The sequence below is a fragment of the Python bivittatus genome, unplaced genomic scaffold (genome assembly GCF_059951505.1).
Source record: "Python bivittatus isolate LINGU-HERP-01145 unplaced genomic scaffold, Pbiv_v1 ctg000590_np1212, whole genome shotgun sequence".
Classification (NCBI taxonomy): domain Eukaryota; kingdom Metazoa; phylum Chordata; class Lepidosauria; order Squamata; family Pythonidae; genus Python; species Python bivittatus.
Genome location: NW_028277086.1, coordinates 19,876,790 through 19,897,324, shown reverse-complemented (window position 1 = coordinate 19,897,324; position 20,535 = coordinate 19,876,790). Strand labels below are relative to the sequence as shown.

Genomic DNA, 20,535 nt, shown 5'->3' with positions numbered 1-20,535 from the left:
CCACTTTAAAACATTTACATTTAATTTTTAAGTGTAATTTCATTTTAGTAGTTAATCTATTTTATGTTTATCTTCACTGCTGAAGTATTAATCAGCAATTTAAAAAGCGGAGAACTCATCTGAAGAAAGAAAAGACTTGGAGGACTGAGGTAGAGAGTAGCTTTATTATTTCAGTCAGTGACCAAAATTAAATATTTCCTAGATTATTAAAAACGATTAAACAAATTATTAGTGACTAAAACAAAAGGAACAAAATTCTTAACTTTTACTTCAGTAATGACTAAAATTTTTAGCTACCTACAACATAACTCTAGTAAGACAGACATAAATGAATGATTGTAAATTTGTTAGCTATCACTAACATCGTAAAATCAAAGAATGACAGCTTTACAATACTATCCAGAAGGACCATAAGATTTTAAACAGGGAAAACGAAGCTATCTTGTGACAAATAGCAAAGGCGTTCAGGCAGAATTTGGCCCCTTTCCTGGAGATCATTTCTGAAGGCTCTGCTAGAAGGAGAAGAATAAAATCAACATTTGTTTTGTTGTGACTGGTTGTTAAAAAGCTGCAATTAGGTTTGCATGCCAGTTTCATTAAAAGGAGCAAGGATATGTGTTATTGATTCAGTTTGCTCCAAGGGACACAAGCATAGGTGGCCTTGTATTCGTGTGCCATTGCATCTCCCTTCCAGAAGAGCTGTGGGTAAGAAATTGAGTCTGGCAAATGTAAAGGCTGTTCCATGTTCTGGGCACAAAACGTTGGTAAGGTACTTGGCTGCAGTGAATCGTCTCCCTAGCGTGTATAACATACAGATTTTTGAAGTAAAGCTTAGGTTCTTTTGTAAGTCCAGGTCAAGAATCCACAGATTTATACCCACTAGAGCTTTTTCATAGACAATCGAGACCAGATATTGCATGGGAAGTCCACAGAGTCTTAGGCTGGACTTTATTTCAATTAGCCACGAGAAAGTAAAATTATATTTTTCAGGATCATGGCAACTAAAGAACTTCATTGAGCCAACATCTCACACGTTGAAGTTGGATTTGGGTCTCTAATGAAGTAAGGACTGTTTCTGTTCTTAATAAGGAATTGGCTTCAGATCTGCACATACTATGTAGGCCCTTTGAAATGTTGAAGAAATTGTTTTTAAAGGGACTTTATTGCATTAGTTGCAGACTTGTGAGCTGTATAGTAGATAGCTCGCTACTTTTGCTCTGAAGATTATAATTGTGGCCATTATATGTATATTACCATTGTGGATGGCAGAAGAGGACTGATGGATAGCAGGCCGTTGTCAGTCATGAATCAGCTGGCCATGAATCAAAGGACTGTGGAAAATCAGGCAAACCTGATAATAGGATGCCTTGCCTTGCTCATATATGGCCTCTAATATATTCCATAAGAGCTTTTGTCCTCTTACCTTAACCCAGGGGTGTATAACATGCAACCGCAGGGCTGCATGTGGCCCCCAGAGTGACTCCAAAGTTTGCTGCCCAAGTGTATTTTTAATATGACACTCAATTATTAACTGTGTAGAGCTGTCTGTATTTAATTAAACAGTATTTCATTAACTTAATGGAAATTTAATTTATTTTTAAATTCAATTCAATTCCAAATAAATATAGTTTGTGTCCCAGTGCAGTCCATTTTTGAAGTGTATTGGCACACAGCACACCACTCAAAGGTCAAGTTTGCAAAGTTGCTAAAAGTCTGGGTCCCTCACAAACCAGCCTGCAAAAGCCAGGGTGATCATTTGCTTTCAGAATCAAATCTTTTTTTTCTGATAATGATATGGGCTAACGTAGACAATTAACCATGAATTAACACTGGATATAAAAAATGGAAAGAGAAAGAAACCAGTGTAGGAATCAGACACCTTCTATGATTGCAAAGGTGCAAAATTGGCAGCTTTCATGAGAATTTCACTGGACTGACCTCTTCATAGGACAGGAAAAACATAATTTTTGATTTGTACCAGTCCAGGTGTCTGCTGTTCTAAATACTGGGTATGATACAGGAGCAGCATAAAAAAACAGGTATAATGGTTTTAAGCTTTGCATCCAAGCTTATACAAAAGTGTCCTTGCAAAGGGATGTTGTTAAATCTTCCCACCGGAGGAAGATGAGAGGAATCTAATCTTCGATGAGTGGAATCTCATCTGAGTGAACACCCTTCTGTGTGGGGCAGAGAGAGTGTTGTAGATATAATTGGGGATGATGGAAACAATGCCAACAAGAGTACCATAAGCAATGATGTGATGATTTGCCCTACTGTTTCATTAAGTCTGAATTGAGTACTCTCTGTTTAGACTCGGCCCTAAGTAAAGCACGGTTTGAGAATCCACAGTGAGCAAGTTCAGAAACAATTTATTTCTTCCAAGTGGGGCTATATTTATCAGTTAGAATAAGCTGGGCCTGGGACTCCCCCTTTAACAATTGTTTCAGCCACTATTTCAACTGACAGAGTCTCATTCAAGCCTCTGCTTGGAGGAGAGCATTTGCTACTGAGGGAAGAACACACAATCTAATGCTCAGAAATTCGGACTGAATTGATTCTAAGAGGCTGCAGATATGACTTTATAAGTGCAAAACTGAGGGCTGTGTGGGAGAAGGTGTATCACCTTGGCCTTGAATAGCTTAACAGCTGCCATGACACTATTGTTGCCCTTTAAGTTTGCACATGTGATTATTGCATTAGTAGCTTTTAATGCCTATATTGGGAGGTCACAGATGTGATGTTTTTAAATGATAGTGGGTTGAAAAATAAACACCTAGGTATTTAAAGGCCTTGAAATAATAATTTGATTATTATTTTCCAGTTATGTGAGGTACGGATGCAGCATTTAGAGAATACAACCACATTAGTCTTGAGATAATTGATGTCTCGTTTCTATTGTGACAATGCATTGCTAATGCACATGGCCGTTGCTACAGTCTGATTTGGGAAACAGGTATGACCGTGACATCCGCATCTAGAAGAATGGAAATGTATAGGCCAAGGTCAGAGGGTGGAAGTTAGATTTGGCAAGAGCAGAACCTGTGATTTTAGGATTTTCTTTTATTTTTTATTGTTAGAAGTCTTCAGTACATTTTAGTATAAAAAGTGGACCAGCTGGTGTACAAATCCTGGATATTAGTTTGCTAGTAAATATTGTGATCATATTAAGCTGATATGTACCACCAAGAGGGGCATAAGAAACAAGCAGAGTAAGAAACAAAGGGATCCACTGGAAAGAGTGCTGCGTTTGAAACTTTATTGCATGAGCTGAACTGAAGGACCTTCTCAGTTTATCACTGAAGGTCAGTGCAAGGGGTATGTGAGTATATCTGTCTGGATAACCAGTTATTTCACAAAGTTTTGGAAAGCTGGATAAAATATGGATTTTAAACCCTTTCCCTAGTATGTATAGATTATTAATATTCAGGTGGCAGCACATATTGAATTGGGCTAATCTTGAAAAACAATAAGCACAGCCAGGCCTGCTGTATGTGGGTAGGAGACCAGCAGAAAATGCCAGAGATGTAGACAAAACTGGATATTAAAAAAAAAAAAAATCCAGAAGGCAATAGCAAACTACTTTTGTAGTGTTGGGACAAAAAACAACATGGATGTGTCCATGTGATCAGAAGGTTATGAGCTTCCCAAAGGAGACTTTATCTTCTATTACCTAGCTAATGGACTTCATTCTGAGGAATTACATAAGGAAGGAGGAATAATTAGACGAGTCTACAATTCCCCTTTCACTGCTTGTGATTTGTTACAGAAAGGTGCAACTTCTTTGAGGACAAAGACATTTATTCTATCTCTTGGAATAATGTAGTTTATTTTCATTGTCAGGCTCATTAAACATCAGTGGGTTTGCATAACGTATTAGGCTAGGCTTAAGAGGGTTTGAGGTTAGAATGCTGTGGACCCTAACTGTTCTATAAGGAAAGTTGCCATAGTGGCATGTTTTGGACTGCTGAAGGAAAAACAGCTTAACTTTGGATGGAGAATATTAGGAATTCTACATAGTTCAGATATATACCATTTTCAACCCTGATCCTTTATAAACATGTCAACCGTCTGAAGAAAATTCTTTAGTCATATGTTTCACAAATCATACTGTTGCAGAATTCTTTGTTGTAGAAATATCTTGACACCTTGGTTGACCATCATCCATGACTTTTGTAAGCTGTACAAGCCATTATATTCTTCTGCCTCTTGTATGGAAAGAAAATGGCTGATATTAGTTGGGTCATTTGCTACTGAAATTGAAACATTCATAGGTTTATTTAGAAATACCACCATCTGCTAGAAGACTAAATGTAGAATTTAAAGTAATGATTTTAAAATCCTAGCCGGGGGAAAACTGAATCATTTTAACACATAACTGGTGCCAATTTTATTAACAACCATAGTTCCATTAGTAGTTAAGAGAATTGCCATAAGGAAGAAATGTATCTGGAAACCTAATTCCAATCTTTTAATCCTAGTTAAGGGATGCCCAGAATGACATCTTCATTGTCAGATTGGAAGAAAATAATGTCAATAAAACATAAACTATAAAGGACAAGAGGTATTTCCTTCTGTGCAAATATTTCTGTGATTCCTACATAATAGGAATTAAAAATGGAGTATGTGTCTATTTCTTTAACAGGCCCCACAACTGAGAAAACTTTAAAAACTTTGTTGATCAGCAATGCAAATTCTCATTCACCCCTGCTTTTTTAATTAACTTTTTAATTTTCAAATACAAAGATAGTGTTGAAGATGACTGGTGAGCTTGGGCTGAGAGATGTACTGATCTAATGCTGTTCTTTGGAAATCTGCAGAGAAATGAATCTCAGGGAACAAATGAAATGATAATGGGATTTTGGTTTATCAGGGTTCAATTCCGCAAAATAAATGTTCAGTTTCACGGATTGTTTGTTGAGAAAAAGGTGTCATTTTCTGTAATGAACAGAACTGATTGAAGCCTTAGCATTTGGAATGTATTTTTTAATCAAAGCTTTCTAGTGAAATTATAGTGTTTGCTAATAAAAGTCTAGCTGATGGTCCCAAATCCAACTGGCCATAGTTGACTCAAAATAAAGGTGGTCTGGATTCCTTTTGCATTTATAAGTTGTACAAAAGAAGACATTTCATTTTTTCTTATGCTTGCATGTCAAGCTGAACCTGCTGAAATTCTGTTTTCTACATAAATATTAGTGGCATGTGGGCCCTGTTCTTTTACACCTGATCAGCCAAGCCGGCCAGCTTTGTGCAAACTGATACGAGCATACAATCCTGATAGACAATTACCATTATATACTATTCAAGTTTTTAAAAAAGCATCTGGCTGGATCCCATCAGAAGTCATACTTGATTGTGTCTGCTATAAAATCTGGCAATTGTATCAAATGTCTGGGTAGCTTCGAGCCAGAGAACCTGACATTTTGGAGGAAAAATGGGGATGGAATCACTGTTTAGGTCTGCATGTTATACTAAGACATGGCTTCACTAAACATGATTTATTGAATAATTGGCTCAGTTCACACTTTGCTTGCAGTTAAAACTAAAGAAACCACATTTTCATTTAGTGCATTGGTTCAGCTAGCTTGGTCAAGCAATTTAAGGATTTTTAAAAATAAATATTACCTCCAAGTAAGTAATATGCATCTCTTGCATCCTCTTTTGTTTGTGTTTAAGCATACACACACCATGACCAGGAATGACTGACCATAACACCATATTTGTGGATGGAATACTTAACATCTAATGAAGTTGGGCAACATGGGACCCTACAGTATATATCTATGGGCTTGTCAGCATAAGCAGCAAAGTGTTGTGTGGGACCTTGAAAACTAACAAATGTATTATTACATAAATACACATTGAATGATAGATTTGGGAAGGACCACTCAAACCAATGTGTTCCCTTCTGTTTTCAGTGCAAAGATTCAAATTAAAACATCCCCAATAGTTTATTGTCCAGTCTCTGTAACATAGCCAATGATGATACATTTTGTATTCTTTAAGGTGCCACAAGATGCATTATTTTTTGCTGGCAATTTTCAGCAATACTGCTATGGCATTTCTGGATCCAGACATCTCACGTGATCAATAAGGTATTGAGGCAGAGGCAGATTCCTGGAAAGATGAACTTCCCTATGAAGTGGGATAGAAGGGATAAAAAAAATTGTTGTAGCTGAAGTCAATGGGCATCAGGAAGGACTGAATGCAAACAATTCCCAAGGCTCCTGCAACAGAAGAATGAAGAGAAAATGTTGCGTGGTCCTTAGGTTTATTGGAAAGCCCACCATCTCCTATCAACACATCCATTCCATTCTGTGATGGTCAGGTGTCCTTTATCACTTGTAGCTTCTGATTCTTTCCCCCTTCCCTTGTTTCCAACGATGTGCTAACCCTTGCCTTGGTCATAAGGGATCTTTTCGCTGGCAACTGCTTGGATTAGCTACCTGTGTCTTTTCTCCTAGCTTCCTTATTTGGCTTTTCTCTAGCTTTCTGCCAGTGATGACACATAACCTGTTCTATGCTAGATCAGGCTTTCCTTCCCAGGTATCCTGCAGATGTGCTGGGTTTCTACAGTTCCCACTTTCAGCACAATTGAAATCCAACATATCTGGAGGGTATTAAGTGGGGAAGTCTCTGCAGAGGTTTCGATGAACAGATTTGCCATATCTACCCTTTTCACCAAATATTTCAGTGGAGCAGTTGCCCAATGACATCAGTTTCAACAATCATTACTGAAAGGCAAGATTTTTTTTTTTTTTGAGCAGCTTGCAAAACCCTTTGCCATTCTCACAGCATAAATTGTATAATTACCAGTAGCTGAATCTCTGTTCCTTTTCTCTTCCTCACCATAACACAGCAGGATATTGAAAATATTATGCAGGATACAGTATAACTTTTCTGTACCAAGATCAAAGAAAGAATACCTTTCATTATAAACCCAAGAACATGTGAAATGCACAAATTAGATCAAAACAAAGAATGTACAAGAATGTACAAATGGAAGAGATAAGAAAAGTAAACTAGCAGTGGTTACATTTTTTGTACTAGACATAATTGATATGTTTGCCTGTGTTTCACACATTATTTTAGGTTTCTGAGAGGGAGAGAGGAATTTTTACTGCAAAATATTCTGCATTTAAAATACTATTTAATTATGGTTTGTTTCCTTAGGGATGTTATCACCATGTGATTTAATTTGGTATAGGCCCCAAAGGGCAGCATATTTTCAATTATGGAGTATTTCCTCCAGAAACAATAATGGCTCAATGATTTATTGCAGGATCCTATTATAAGGTAGTTGTCGCAAGTGAAACTTGAATGCAATTGGCTTAACAATATACCACAGACAACAGTAAAATGCATATGAGCCGAACACATGTGCTTTCTGCACACAAGGAAAAATGTATTTATATACTTTTGTCCTTTTGCATAAGACTTCAGTTATTATATCTTGGGGGGAAAAGTGAGAACTTGGAATGCTGAGAGCTATGAAACATTGATATTATTATCTCTTCAAAAAGTTCATTTTTGGACAAGTATCATTTGGATATGGATTAACTTAATCAGAGATTTTGAATCTTCTTTACTTTAATTTTTAATCTCCCTCTTTTTTTTTTAATGTCTGAATCTTAAAAAGGCCTAAACCTGTAGTCACAAAGCACTGCTTCAAAAAAGAAGGGGTTGATGGGGAGTGGGGGGAGAAAAAAGAAAGTTTTAAAAGCCACCACCAGCTGTAAGAGAGATAGTGAAAGCAGCAGATTTGTGACAGAGCAGAGCATGAAACCCATCAGCTGATGAGTGAAAATCCCTGGTTTCTAATTAATCGAGGTACACAGGGCCAAGGGATGAAGAGGATCAGGGAAATGAAATCAGGGAACAGATACCATCAGTCATTTCTGAGGCCCATTGTCATACTTCAGAATCTGCTGTAATGAATCACTCAGGCATTCCGGAGATACATTCAAATGGTGAAGAAAATTCATTGTCCAGTGAAGAGGGGTTGATAAAAATCTTTCTCTTTCCCCCACCCTCTTTGTCAGAAGCCTATGATCAGAAAAAAAAAAAAAAAGAGAGAGTGGGGGGGATGCAGACAGCACAACAGGTGTGCTTTAGCAAGCCTGCTCAAATCTGCAAATGAACAGAGATACGAAAGAATGTTTTTGTACTAAAATTTCACCAAAATGGATAAAAGAGAGTATCTTGTAATAACAGGCAGCAGTAAAAAAAAAAGGGGGGGGCAGTCAAAGAGCAGAAGAAGAGGATGGCTGAGGATTAAGTGGACAGGAAATATACAACTTTTTTCCTGTTGAGGAAGCTCTTTGTCCTTATGAAAAGTAATAGGTGGGAAAAGTGGGCTTGTGAATGCGTAGTTTAACATTTCCCATTGCTTTAATCTTTCTCCAGTCATTTTAATTTGATTTTCCCTTGGGATTTCTTTTTTTTTAAGGCTCTCCCTTCGGTTCCCATGTACATACATGTTTTATACCCAGATAATAAAAAATGAATATCTGTCTCAGAATGTTATATGTCTAGCATGCATTTAAAAAGCATAGAACTAAGAATGGGAGAGGGAGGGAGAGAGGGAGGGAGGGAAGAAAAATCCAGTGCCTTCAGTGGTCTCTTTCTACCCACTCATCCTTGGTCCCTTGGCATTTCACAGCTTCATCTGCATGAGGTCTTTCACCTAAGGTTCAACTTTTTGTCCCTGAAAAAAAAAATGTAGGCAGTTAAAAGTAGCAAACGCCATTAAGTGACATCAAAAGATAATTGTTTTTAAATAATCAGGTACTGAACTACTGAGACATATAAGGAGAGCTGATTCATTTTAAATTTAATTACCATAATATAGGGTTTCATTGTCTACAGTATCAATCACTAAGACACTTTATAGTTGATAATATTAAAATGGCAACAATAATGAGAATTTCTACTTCATGATGAAAATAATTTTAATCACGGGTAGATTACAAATCCATTTGCTGTTACGATTATGGAGGATTCTATTATCTGACTCCAATTGTAAAAGTTGTTAAAACTTGTTTCCAGGAAATGTAAAAGATTATAGATGTATACAGCTTGTGCTAATTTCCCATCAAGCTCAATGACAGGCAAAAGAAGAATATGAAATCTGCAGATGCGGAATGAGAGGCCAAGAAGCTTCTAGCAGTAGGATGCCTTCTAGTTTTAAGTAAAATCACTGACTCTTCCATTATCTATGCATGAAAGCTGATTGACTACAGACATCAAGATTTTAGATGTGGATACCACAGTGTGGATACTCAACATACAAATTGGGAACAGGAGCTAGTTTTCTCTGTTCATGCTTCATCTGACATGTAGGGGAAACCTACATTGTCAATGGATCTTCTGGTCCTCAGATCAAGAAAACAAATTCTCCTAAATTAGCCAAATTATAGTACAGGAAATTATCTGGTCACCTCCAGTTTCATCCTAAACCTAGGAGTAAATTGATTGAAGGAATGGCATAGTAGAATAATATAAAAGATCAGAGAAGGGATATTTTCCTATCACTCAAGTCAACACTCTAATGCTTGCAGGCTGCTCATTCTTTGCATTTCCAACCTATCAACACATACATCAGTCTTGGAACTTGAAGGCTGATCCATATCCATTTTTGGCCACTGCTCCTTTCAATGCACAGAGCACGGTAACTAAATGGCAGCTAAACCGTGCACCTAGAGTTAAATGTGAACAGGTCAAAGTAAAATATAATGAAGATACTAGGCTGATATTTAGCAGAAATGACCTTCAGCTCTGACTTGCATCCAATATAATCAGGTGGAGCACGACAACCTTCCAGGCAAAGAAAGTTGTTATTACTAAATCTCTGGGATCAGCAGGGATTTTCAACTTTCAGTACAGTGGCAATTTAATAGTCAAAATCAAATTGTCAGATGTCTTGAGATGTAATAACTCAAACATTATGATGCTTATGGTATTTAGGTATAATAGGTAATTGGCTCTATCCCTTCTAACACCATTTTGGATTGGGCCTTGAAAAATAAAACAGATCCTTTAACGTTGAAAGAGTGCGTTCTCTACATCAAATCATCCATGCAAGTAGTTATTTTTAAGATTAGCATTTGTACTGGCTATATATAAAAAAAAAACAAAAACAAATCCTGTAATATTACCCTCACTAGCAGTCCATTAGCCAATTGCGGAAGATAATTTCTTTCTTTTGCAGAATCAAGATTCTTTAGAATGGGCTATCCTTTATGACACAGTCACATATCCCTTCCATGAATTTCAAGTTCTTTCACATGGTTTTTTTCCTTCCCTTTTGGAACTAACTTAAGCTTTTTCATAAACACACCACCACAAAACAGTTCTGTTATTTAATTAGAAATAATGAAGAATATAGCACTTCCCAAACTTTTAAAATTTTTGTAGACAATTATCCAAGTCATCAAAGGACCGATTTTTGTAACAATGGGACAATGATTCAAGAAGGATCTAAATTGCAGTAAAAGAAATACAGTGATTTTGCAACATAATTCATATTTGATCTCTGAATTTCTTTGGTACAGAGTGTTGAATTTTTCAGGAATTTCAATTTGCGTAGCATTACACGTAATATACTCAAGGTGACCTATCACATAGGAGACATATTACTGCAGCATAATTACCCAAGAAGCAGTGATGCATGATCAGATCACCTAACATCTCTCTATTATCTTTAAAAAGCAGCATGAACATTGTAAGCTCATATTTTTCTTTGTGCACTGTTTTGACTTGTAATTTCTATTTATTTCACAGTGGAAAACAGGCAGAGATTTTTCCTAGTTCTCTCTCGCACCTCCCAAGCAAAGTAGTGAGCACCAACCATGTGTAGAACTTTAAAAACTTACACTACAGCTAAAAGGCCTTTAAGATTTTTCCGCAACAGCATGAGAAGGGTGTGTTACTCATTATGGGAATTTCCAATATGTAAGTCAAGATGTAACTAGATCATATTGCAATGATCATGGTGATGGGAGCTTTATTCTTCAAACTTTCAGTGATAACAATTGAAACTATTAGCTAGACTTCATATATCATTGCTAGAATATCTAGATCAGTGTTTCACAAGCTTGGCAGCTTTAAGATGTGTGGGTTTCAACTCCCAGAATTCCCTAGCCAAGGCTGAGAAACACTGATCCAGATACATCTTCATTGGATATGGACAAAGAACAAATGGAAGAATCTGTTGCCTTGGGCTCTGTCACTCCAATTTCCAGTGATGGCAACTCATAATCTTATCTGGGATAAGGCTACCCAAACCCCAAGAATGCTGAAGACTGAAAATAAAAGACTAAAAGAAGATATGATAAAGGAGCAGTAGGATATGTGGGGAAACTCTGACAACTAGCTGAGACTTTGCAGAATAGAACTCTTGTAATCGGGATCAACTCGCATCAGGTAGTCATTGTTGGAGGCTTAGGGAATCTGGGGGAATTTAAGAACATGCTCAGGACAGCCTTTACCTTTATGAGCAGAGCTATGCTATGCTTATCTGGTCTGTCTGATCTCTATTTGCATTGATTATTCTACATGCCTTCCCCTGTGCCTCTGTCAGCTGTTAAGAACTATCCATATATGACCTAGGGTTGAATTGGTTTATGTTTTATGGTGTGCCTTCCAACCAGGGTAAGTGTACTGATTTATAGCATGTCAAACTTAGTACCTCTCGGGGAATTCTTAGAATTGCAGTCCCAACATATCTGGAAGGCTCCAGATAGAGGAAGGCATCTATATGGTATGACAGGAAGCAGAATGCATGCAAAAGAAGTTACGATAAATCTTTGAACTATAGATGGTGATTACTTTCAAGTGCCAAGTTTGGAACCCTTAGGATATACAAATCTAAGTGTATTCAACTTAGATCATGCCTTCACTTGCACTGAATATAATATAAATATCATAGCCCCATGATATTGCCTACATCTTGTTCCAAGCCCATGAATAAGACACGTTTAAGTTGTCCTTAGCTGTACCCATGTTAAAGTACCATTCCCCTCTTGCTCCAAAAGCAGTTCAATGTTAGCCCTGTGAGGTAGTCCAGACAAGAAGCACAACCAGAAGTATCAGCTCTTATCTTTATTGTTAGGTTACATTAACAGAATCCTGCAAGATTGAAAGTATTTCTCCCCTCCTCTCCTTTTACTCTCCAGAAAACTAGGAAGGGTCCCTTCTGAAACATTTCACACAATATCCGACCTTCTGTGGGCTGAGACATCTTTTACATGCCAGTTGTCCAGTCTGCGGCTCTCCCTCCTGTCTCCCAAGGTCATTCCCACTACCATTCAAGTTGAATCTGTTAGGTTTTGTCATTATGAAAAAAAATCATGTGACAGGCACAACTGATAGATAGATAGATCAGCAATGGACATGCACATTTCATGTTGATATAGTTTTTCACTAATTCAAGGATGGAATAATAGGTAGAGGAGAAAGGTCCTAGATGTGTTGTTAAAAGGGTGATTTTTTTCACCTATTATTTCATTAATGCAACTTGGTATTTAAAATTACGATTCTGAGCCTGTACGAACAGAATAGTACAATGAAAATATTTTAGGTAATGTAATAAAGGGGAGCTTTTTGTAGAATCACTATAGGTGTTACCAGGGGGCAAAAAAATAATAAAACAGAGTTTAGTTTTTGTGCAGTCTCAATATAGAGAGTTTCAGCCTTCCAATGACCACTGAAATTTCCACAGTCATTTCCTGGTGCTGTCTGTAATTGTATCAATTGCTTCAAGCTGCAGCTTTCACAGGAACATACTAGGCTGACTTTATTTTAGGAAGCTTAATGATTCTTTTGATATGCAGATCATTTCAACTTCTGAAACAATCCGAGTCCAGCACAATTTCAGGATGTTCCTATTGATAGGGTTTTAAATTCTCCGGGATTGTCCTAGAGATGAAGTGTTGGATATTTGGATTATATTTAAAAGAAGAAAGGAAAACTGCAGACCAACAGTTGGATATCACAATTATATTTAAAAGACGGAAAAATCACCTCCAATTCTATACCTTAAGAATGTCCACCAAAATCAAAAAAGCCTCAAGAAATATTACACTGTCAGTTGGGTAAAAACAACAACAACGGTGAGTGAACAGATTATCTTAGAATTTAGCTATGGAAGACTACAAGACCTCCAATTAGCTGTGTAGAAGCAAGCTGAGTGCAGGTGTATCAAATGAGAAAAAAACAAACACCAAAAACTGGCTTTCAGAGGTTAACTTGGAGAGTATGGTCAAAACCTGGAGCAGTAAAGAATAAGACCTTTTTAGTTGACATCCAAAACAAATACTACCCACCCACCCGTCCAGCTTGATTACTTTATATTTCTCTTATTATATTAATATCAGCAGATTGGTTTTTTCCTAGTGTGGAAAGAGCACCCCACAGTGGCTCTTGTAAACAGAAGACTACACACGGATTGCCTACTAATATTTGACAACACTTTTCCTCTGACTTGCATGCAACTTTCTTTTCCTTCTCTTTCCTTTGCTGCTGAATGAATGTACTAGAAAATGAGCCACAAATTCCCCTACCCACTTGCAAGGGAAAACTATATATATATTTAAAAAATAGATGCAAGGAACAGTAAAACATTAAGAAAAGGAATTACTAATGCGTTCTGATTATCAAGCATTTCCATATAAGAATATGTAAAAGAAAAATGGATTATGTCATCCAACAGTCCAAAAGGCACAAATATTAAATTGGTTTGTTTGAGGCAGTACATAAACTTCCACATTTCCTTCCATCCTTCCTGCCTGCATAGGTTTTGTAAGCCCATGTCCTGGCATTCTTTTTTTACCTTTCGCTTAAAATAAGCCAGTTTATTTTCCCTTTAAATTCCAGAACTGTATAGCAGCAAAAGAGAAGGGTTCTTAGCAGCCACGATCTTTGTGGGCAGTGGTGAAAAGCAAGAAATATGTAAGAGCACCCTATGATAATCAATCTGTCCTGTTGCTGAACAAAATACCAGTTGGGTTGGGTTTTTCAAAGTGATTTTTGGATAACTTGCAGGTGAGACGAATAACCACCCCTGAGCTTCTGGGCGCTCAAGAATTTATCGTGATAAGGATAAGCTTTGGAGTCATGGACATTAAGATGGGATGTCACCTGGCTGAAGACATCCATCTGATTCAGATTCCAGACCGAAAAGAAGTGCCTTGCAGAGGCCAGGGGAGAGAATAGGAGGGGAGAGTTGGTATAGGAATGGACAGCCCTTGTTTCCAGCTCTAATATCCCAGTGCAATTATTTTGTGGACATCCACTCCTTGCCTGCACAGGAGATAGGGCTATAAGTGTATGTTATTTTTTAATTACAAGGGGGTAGAAAAATCCTGATGATGGGCTGGAAGGTGCCATTGCATTGTTATTTTTTTCTCTCCCTTCGTTTGCTGATTATGTGAGCTGGGCTCCTTTGCTAGCCGATGATAAGCAGAATTTCCATGTTCTCTGCATAATTAATCCATCTCTGCCTCTCTTCATGCCAACTCGCCCGTTATCGCCGGCACATGCCTGAATTGCAAAAGAATCCGCTCTTCAATTGGAACTTATTGATATTCTAAGAAAAAAAAAAGAGGGGAGGGGGGATGAAAATCCTTAAGTTTAAGCCACAGATTTTTAAATGGATTAATTTTGTTACAATCACAGCCATCTAAGGCGGGAAAGCAGGCAGAGAAAATTGAAAGCATCTCCATGTTAGCAGAATTGGGTCCAGACCACTGAAATGTTCTGGCAGAGCTCTCTTTTAAAGTCAGAAAAATTACCATTAATTTACATCACATGAAATACTTTCTATGCTAGAAATATTCAAGAGACGTTCTTTAAATGCCTGCTAATGCTTGATAACATTTCTAACTTTCAACATTTTGCTAGACTTCGATATGACATGATAGGAGTGCCTGCCAGGGAAGAATATGTACCACTAATATCTTCTTATCACATATTTGGATGATATTATCTTCTTCTTAAACATCCTGAAGTAGGCATGAAACAATGGAATAAGTGTTACGGAATCCTGTTTGGTCAATTCATAAGGGTCAAAGTTAGTTGCATATATTTAGATTTTGGTGGAGGGTTTTTGTTTTTATTTTAAATGTTATTCCGGATGGGATACAAAATAAGCAAAAAAAAAAAAAAAAGAAGGAAGTACTGTTACAACCATGCCTCTTTGGAATATGCTAATGAAAAAATTCTTGCCATATCAAAAGTAGATTTTTTAAGTCTAAAAAATAATAATTTTGTTTTTTACATTGCAAGTTTTTAACAAAGTAACTTACAGCATGAAATATTCAAACTGTCTTTCACAGAACACTGAGGTTTTCCATGGGTAAGCAGAGCTAATGGAGAATTGGATGACATCCTACTGTTTGTTTCAGATATTCTGAATCCAGATTCAGAATATTGCCAATTATTCTGGTTTTATTCTGTTTTAGTCCAAACACTGCAGCAATTTCTTGATCTGAAAAAGCAGTACCAACAGCTTTCACTAAGACTGAAGGTTACTGTTTCTCAGTCTTCTTCTTGATCATCCATAAAATCAGAGCTAGGTTTCAATGCATCTCTAGCATTCAATGCTTCTCAGCTAGAAAGCCGCAATATATACACAACAGAATACTGACATTCAGAATTAAGAGAGAAGTAAAGGTGCTATTTTTGACACTGACTGCAGAAGAAACTTAGCTACTTTAAATTGTCATTATAATTATAAAACTGTCTTATTCTTGTTGAACCATACATTGAAACAGAATGAAAAGCTATTGGTGAATATAAAGTAAATATAGTTCTGTCCATTTTCAAACAGTAAGAGAAAATGATATTTCAAAAACATTTGCTATTTGCAGACATTTCTGTGAAGTGAACATAAGCAAAATAAGCATATTCTAATTTGTCATTGCAGGCAATAGGTTGACTCAAATAGTAATATTTCCATTCATACAGACATTTCAAAATCACAGAAGAAAACCAAGGATACACAATTATTTTCAAACTGTGAAGAATTGCTAAAGGTGTGGAGATTAGCGATAGCATTTCCAAATGTATGTATATTCAGCTGCAGTTCCTCAAAATTGTATTCACATTAGGTACGTCTGCTGCTGGAAAGACTGTACTTAAATTCCCAAAGATATAGATGAACATATGAAAGCAGTTTTAAAAATGAATTAAAACAATCATAATTCAACACAAGCTTTGGTAATTGTATTTAAATTATAAAACCATGAAAGCAACATTTAAAACACATCTGTAACTGACACGTGTTAAATTAAAAGCTGTTAAAAAGAAAGGATCGGAAATTCAAATTGTCAACTGTTACAGTATTTGGGGGGTAAGCATTTAACTGGGTCTTGAAATAAAATATTTGTCAGTTGCAATAATTATGAGTAGGGGAGAAATATTGAAAGCTTTTAAGTTGCAGCTCTGTCCACTTTTATCCCAAGAAATAAAGATACAAATCTTGTACATGATTGCTAAGGAGGACAGGATTTTCTGGGGATAACATCTGATCTCCATGCTATTTCTTACATTAATGGACAGTTTTAGAGTTTACTGAGAACATGTCCTGAATTCTATATTAGGACAATACCTTTATTAGACCAATTAAAGCAGTTACAAAATAATGTGTAATACATCAGATAAAATGAGGAACAGAGAAAAGGTATGAGAGAACGGGAGGGTAATCACAACCTTAAGGAGAAATGTGGGAGGGGATTACAAACATTCAAATTAAACTCTAACAGGAGGATCATTTCAGGTTGCTTCTACGACTGAGAACATCATTATTCTTCAAGAGGAGATTTATAATACAGTTGCATCACTTTGCATGTTTTAAAATCCAAAATACAGTATACAAATCATTTAAAGACAAATATACCTTCTAGCACTGTAATATATATAAAAACCCCCCAATTTATTTTATTTTAAATGGTGTACACACAAATCTTCATGATGATGTGTCATCATTGAATAACTATGGTTGCAATAAGAAAAAGCATCTATATACATTAATTAAGGAAAAATAAATATATCTGCATCCTTATTGGAACAAACAAATGTTTCTGTGATTTCTCATTTTTCTATTTAAATGATGAACACACATACGTACACATATTGACAGTAGGTCATCTACTCAATTTGTAAAGTCCTCTGGAAAGAATATAAACCAGACTAAATTGTTTTAGTTTCTGTTAGTGTGAAGATAAATAAATGAAGAAACAACAACAATAATCTATTGATCTCTTTCAAATATTCACATATTTATTCATTAATTTTTACAACCCAACAATCTCCAAGAATTCCTGGCAGTTAAGAATATCAGTAAAACATCCAAACAATATACAATATTAAATAATATGCAATATTACACTACATAGTATTTTACTAAAAAAAAAACTAACAAAATTATAATACAGAGCAATTTTAAAAAAACCCCAAAGACAGAGTCATCCCAAACTGCCTAAATGCTCTCCAGAAAAGTTTTTCCTGACCAGCTTCTGGAAAGCCACAAGAGACGTGGCTAATTTCCAAAGGGAGGCTGTTGCACAAAGTAGGTGCCATCAGTGACAAATACTATCCTTGGGCCTCAGTCCCCTTCATCTCACAAAAGTGGGAAGTCACAAGCAACTTTTCGTGGGAAGCACATATAGGACTGGTTGGAGAAGGCAGTCTTGCAAATACTTGGACACCAAGCCACATAGAGCTTATATTACTTGTTTCAAACTTCTTTAAAACTGTGAGACAGGTCAGTATTATTATCCCCATTGTCCAGATAGCCACTGAGATGCAGAAATAATTGTTTGTCTAAAGCTGCTCAGTGAGTTTGTCACAGAGATGACAATTGAACAAAGGCTTTCTGATTGTACCTCAAATTCTCGGCCATTGTACTAAATGTACAATGTACATTGAGATATATTATTAAGACTAGCAAGGTAGGTATCAGGAGTTCCCAGGTTGTTATGTATGTAGGGTTGCATGCACGTATGTTAAGTAAAGTATCCTACTTCTAGGCCACAAAGCACCATGCCAAATATCTATTAATTCAGAAGGGTTGGAGAAAGACGTCTCAAGTTTAAATTCTTGGGAATATATATAAAATTCCCAGGCATCTTTGCAGTGGGCCATCAACTGTTGTGTGTGTGGCTTCATTTCTGTCTACAGTAAACATTCTTTTTGTGGCAAGCCATGTCTCTGGGTTTTCTGCCAAGTCAAGCCAATAACTATGATAAGGGTAATATATCAGGAGATGGATGGTTTATTGCTGAATTTGTATCAGATTGATTGCTAATCTTATGCCTATTGCTATTGGATGAGAGACTCATAATCTCCTCCTTTCCTTCTGTGTAAATATTAGAAATTTTGGAGGAGTAGCTCACGTAACTTGGGGCCAGCAGAGCTCTGCTATCTGCCCCAAAAGTTGCAAGCAGATGTTCTAAATGCTACAAATCTGGCTTGTTGGGAAATGAGGTTGTCCTGGTCCCCATGGGCTTAAAGACTGGATCAACCAGAAATTAAACAGACCCCAGACATGTGGTGCTACAGATCGACATTTAGTTATTTCTGTTACCCTACAAGCCTAGACTGGCAACAAACATACAAATACAGGGGTTAGTAGATTCTGGCACTACAGGTAACTTAATGTTCTGTTGCATGCAAATATAGTATCCAATCTCCTGTTAGGATTGAGACAACTGATGGCTGACTCTAATGCTCAGGACTCATTACAGATCTTTAGTCTTCCAAAGATTCTTGAATCACATTTTCCATGATGTATTGGACAAGTTAAATGGTTTATTGAAAATATTTGCTGATTTGTTCTGTAGATCCTACCTTCATGATGACCGATTTGGAGCAGTTCAACACTTTCATGGCTGTAACTTATATGTTAGACTGAAGAAATATTCTTTGACCTGCATGCATTGACTATCTGGGCTACTGTATTTCCTAAAGAGATGCTTAAATGGATCCAGCTCATGTAGAATGCATTCTGCTCTAGGACCTTCACCATCCCACATGGGTATCTGTTACAAGCCACAATGATGTCAAAATGATGACACATGCATTGTGATGTCATCATGCAAATAATGTGGCTATGAAATTGCATCATGACATTTGACATAAGTATATAAGTCACATAATTTGTGTAATGATGACATGACTGAAGCCCATAATATGCTTTCAGAACACTCTATTTTAGCTACTGGATATCTTCTATTCATCATCCACAGTTGAATGAGAAAAATGAGACTACAAATACCATCTTACAGCAATACTTCCATCTAACCGCAAGATAGTTTAGCTGACCTTACCCATGGCTGAATTTATTTGTAATACCATTTTTCTGTAATTACTTGTAACTTACTTCTAATTCATTCCTGTATTCAGTTAGGGTTGTCATTCCACACCTACAGCAACCGCACATATTTATTGCTGAATGCCTCCTATTTTCTCTAGAATTTCAAGCTGTTTGGGGTCTTCTTATGGCTCAACTAGATTGCTCCAAGGCCTCTTACAAGTATTAAAGACCCTTATTTATTTATTTATTTATTTATTTATTTATTTATTTATTTAGCTGTCCATCTCAGTGTCATGACTCTGGGCAGTAAACAGCATTTAAAAACATAAAATAACTATAAAATAGCAATAACATCCCCATACATACATAAATGGCAGCCAAGGTAAAAACCATCTAAACTTTCAATACAGCCAGCCACAGGCTCTGTCAACTATTCTGACCCCATGCCCAATGACATAGCCAGGTCTTCCATAAACAGGAAGGCCTCCCCCACTACCACAGTTGGAGGTCATATCTGTTTTTCATATTTCTCTCCTCAGTGCAACCATCTAAGAAGCTGTATGCCAACTTGATTGGACCATTATCTCTGATAGCATAGATTAATCCTTTTATCCTCAGTTTCCATCCATTCTGAAAATGCACCTAGCTTTCCACCATTCACTCCTGGTTTCAGAATGCTCTCTTTGCCCCTTGTGCATCTCTGCTCCATCTTGTGAGGGAGGAAAAATTCAAAATTCAAGGTAGTCTCTATTTGGATTCTCAGCACAGGAGAGGCACACTGTAATATTTGTTTCACTGAAAGGGCTCCTTCAACATGGGACACTCTTGGGAGGTGTCAAATGCACTTCACTCCCTTCAACAGTCCCATTTGTAGTTGCCCTCACAAGGTCATACTGATGAACTTGCTACACAATAATGTTTTTGCATCTGCAAACAATTCTGAATTTGAGGGAGAGAACTGCATGACTATCAAGAGACTGACCCATGCATAGAGGAGATGAAGATATAGGAAAGGAGGGGAATTTCTGACAAAGTAGAAGAAATACACTTCTTTTCTGCTTTCCCAAACAGAAATAGAGAGGAGTTGACTGATCAGAAATGGCAAGAGCTTCTTACCAAGAAGAAATAGAGATGGAAAGAAGAGGACAACCCACTTATGACCAGAAGAAGGGAGATAGAGAAGGACCTGACATTCCAGATTCAGAGGGGGAATGGAAGTGAAA

General features: G+C 36.8%; 1 long non-coding RNA gene across 11 annotated transcripts in view; it reads right to left on the bottom strand.

Moving 5' to 3' along the window:
* Window positions 1–194: 194 nt before the first annotated feature.
* The window catches only part of LOC148214754 (uncharacterized), a 50,109-nt gene continuing 29,768 nt past the window's right edge, over window positions 195–20,535 (bottom strand). For 9 of the 11 annotated variants that reach the window (XR_015797573.1, XR_015797574.1, XR_015797575.1 and 6 more), the window contains 2 exons: window positions 6,811–14,584; window positions 195–6,224 (listed from right to left, as the gene is read on the bottom strand). This is a non-coding gene — a long non-coding RNA (uncharacterized LOC148214754). The remainder of the gene's footprint in view (window positions 6,225–6,810; window positions 14,585–20,535) is intronic. The other 2 variants (XR_015797580.1, XR_015797581.1) reach the window with 1 other exon arrangement.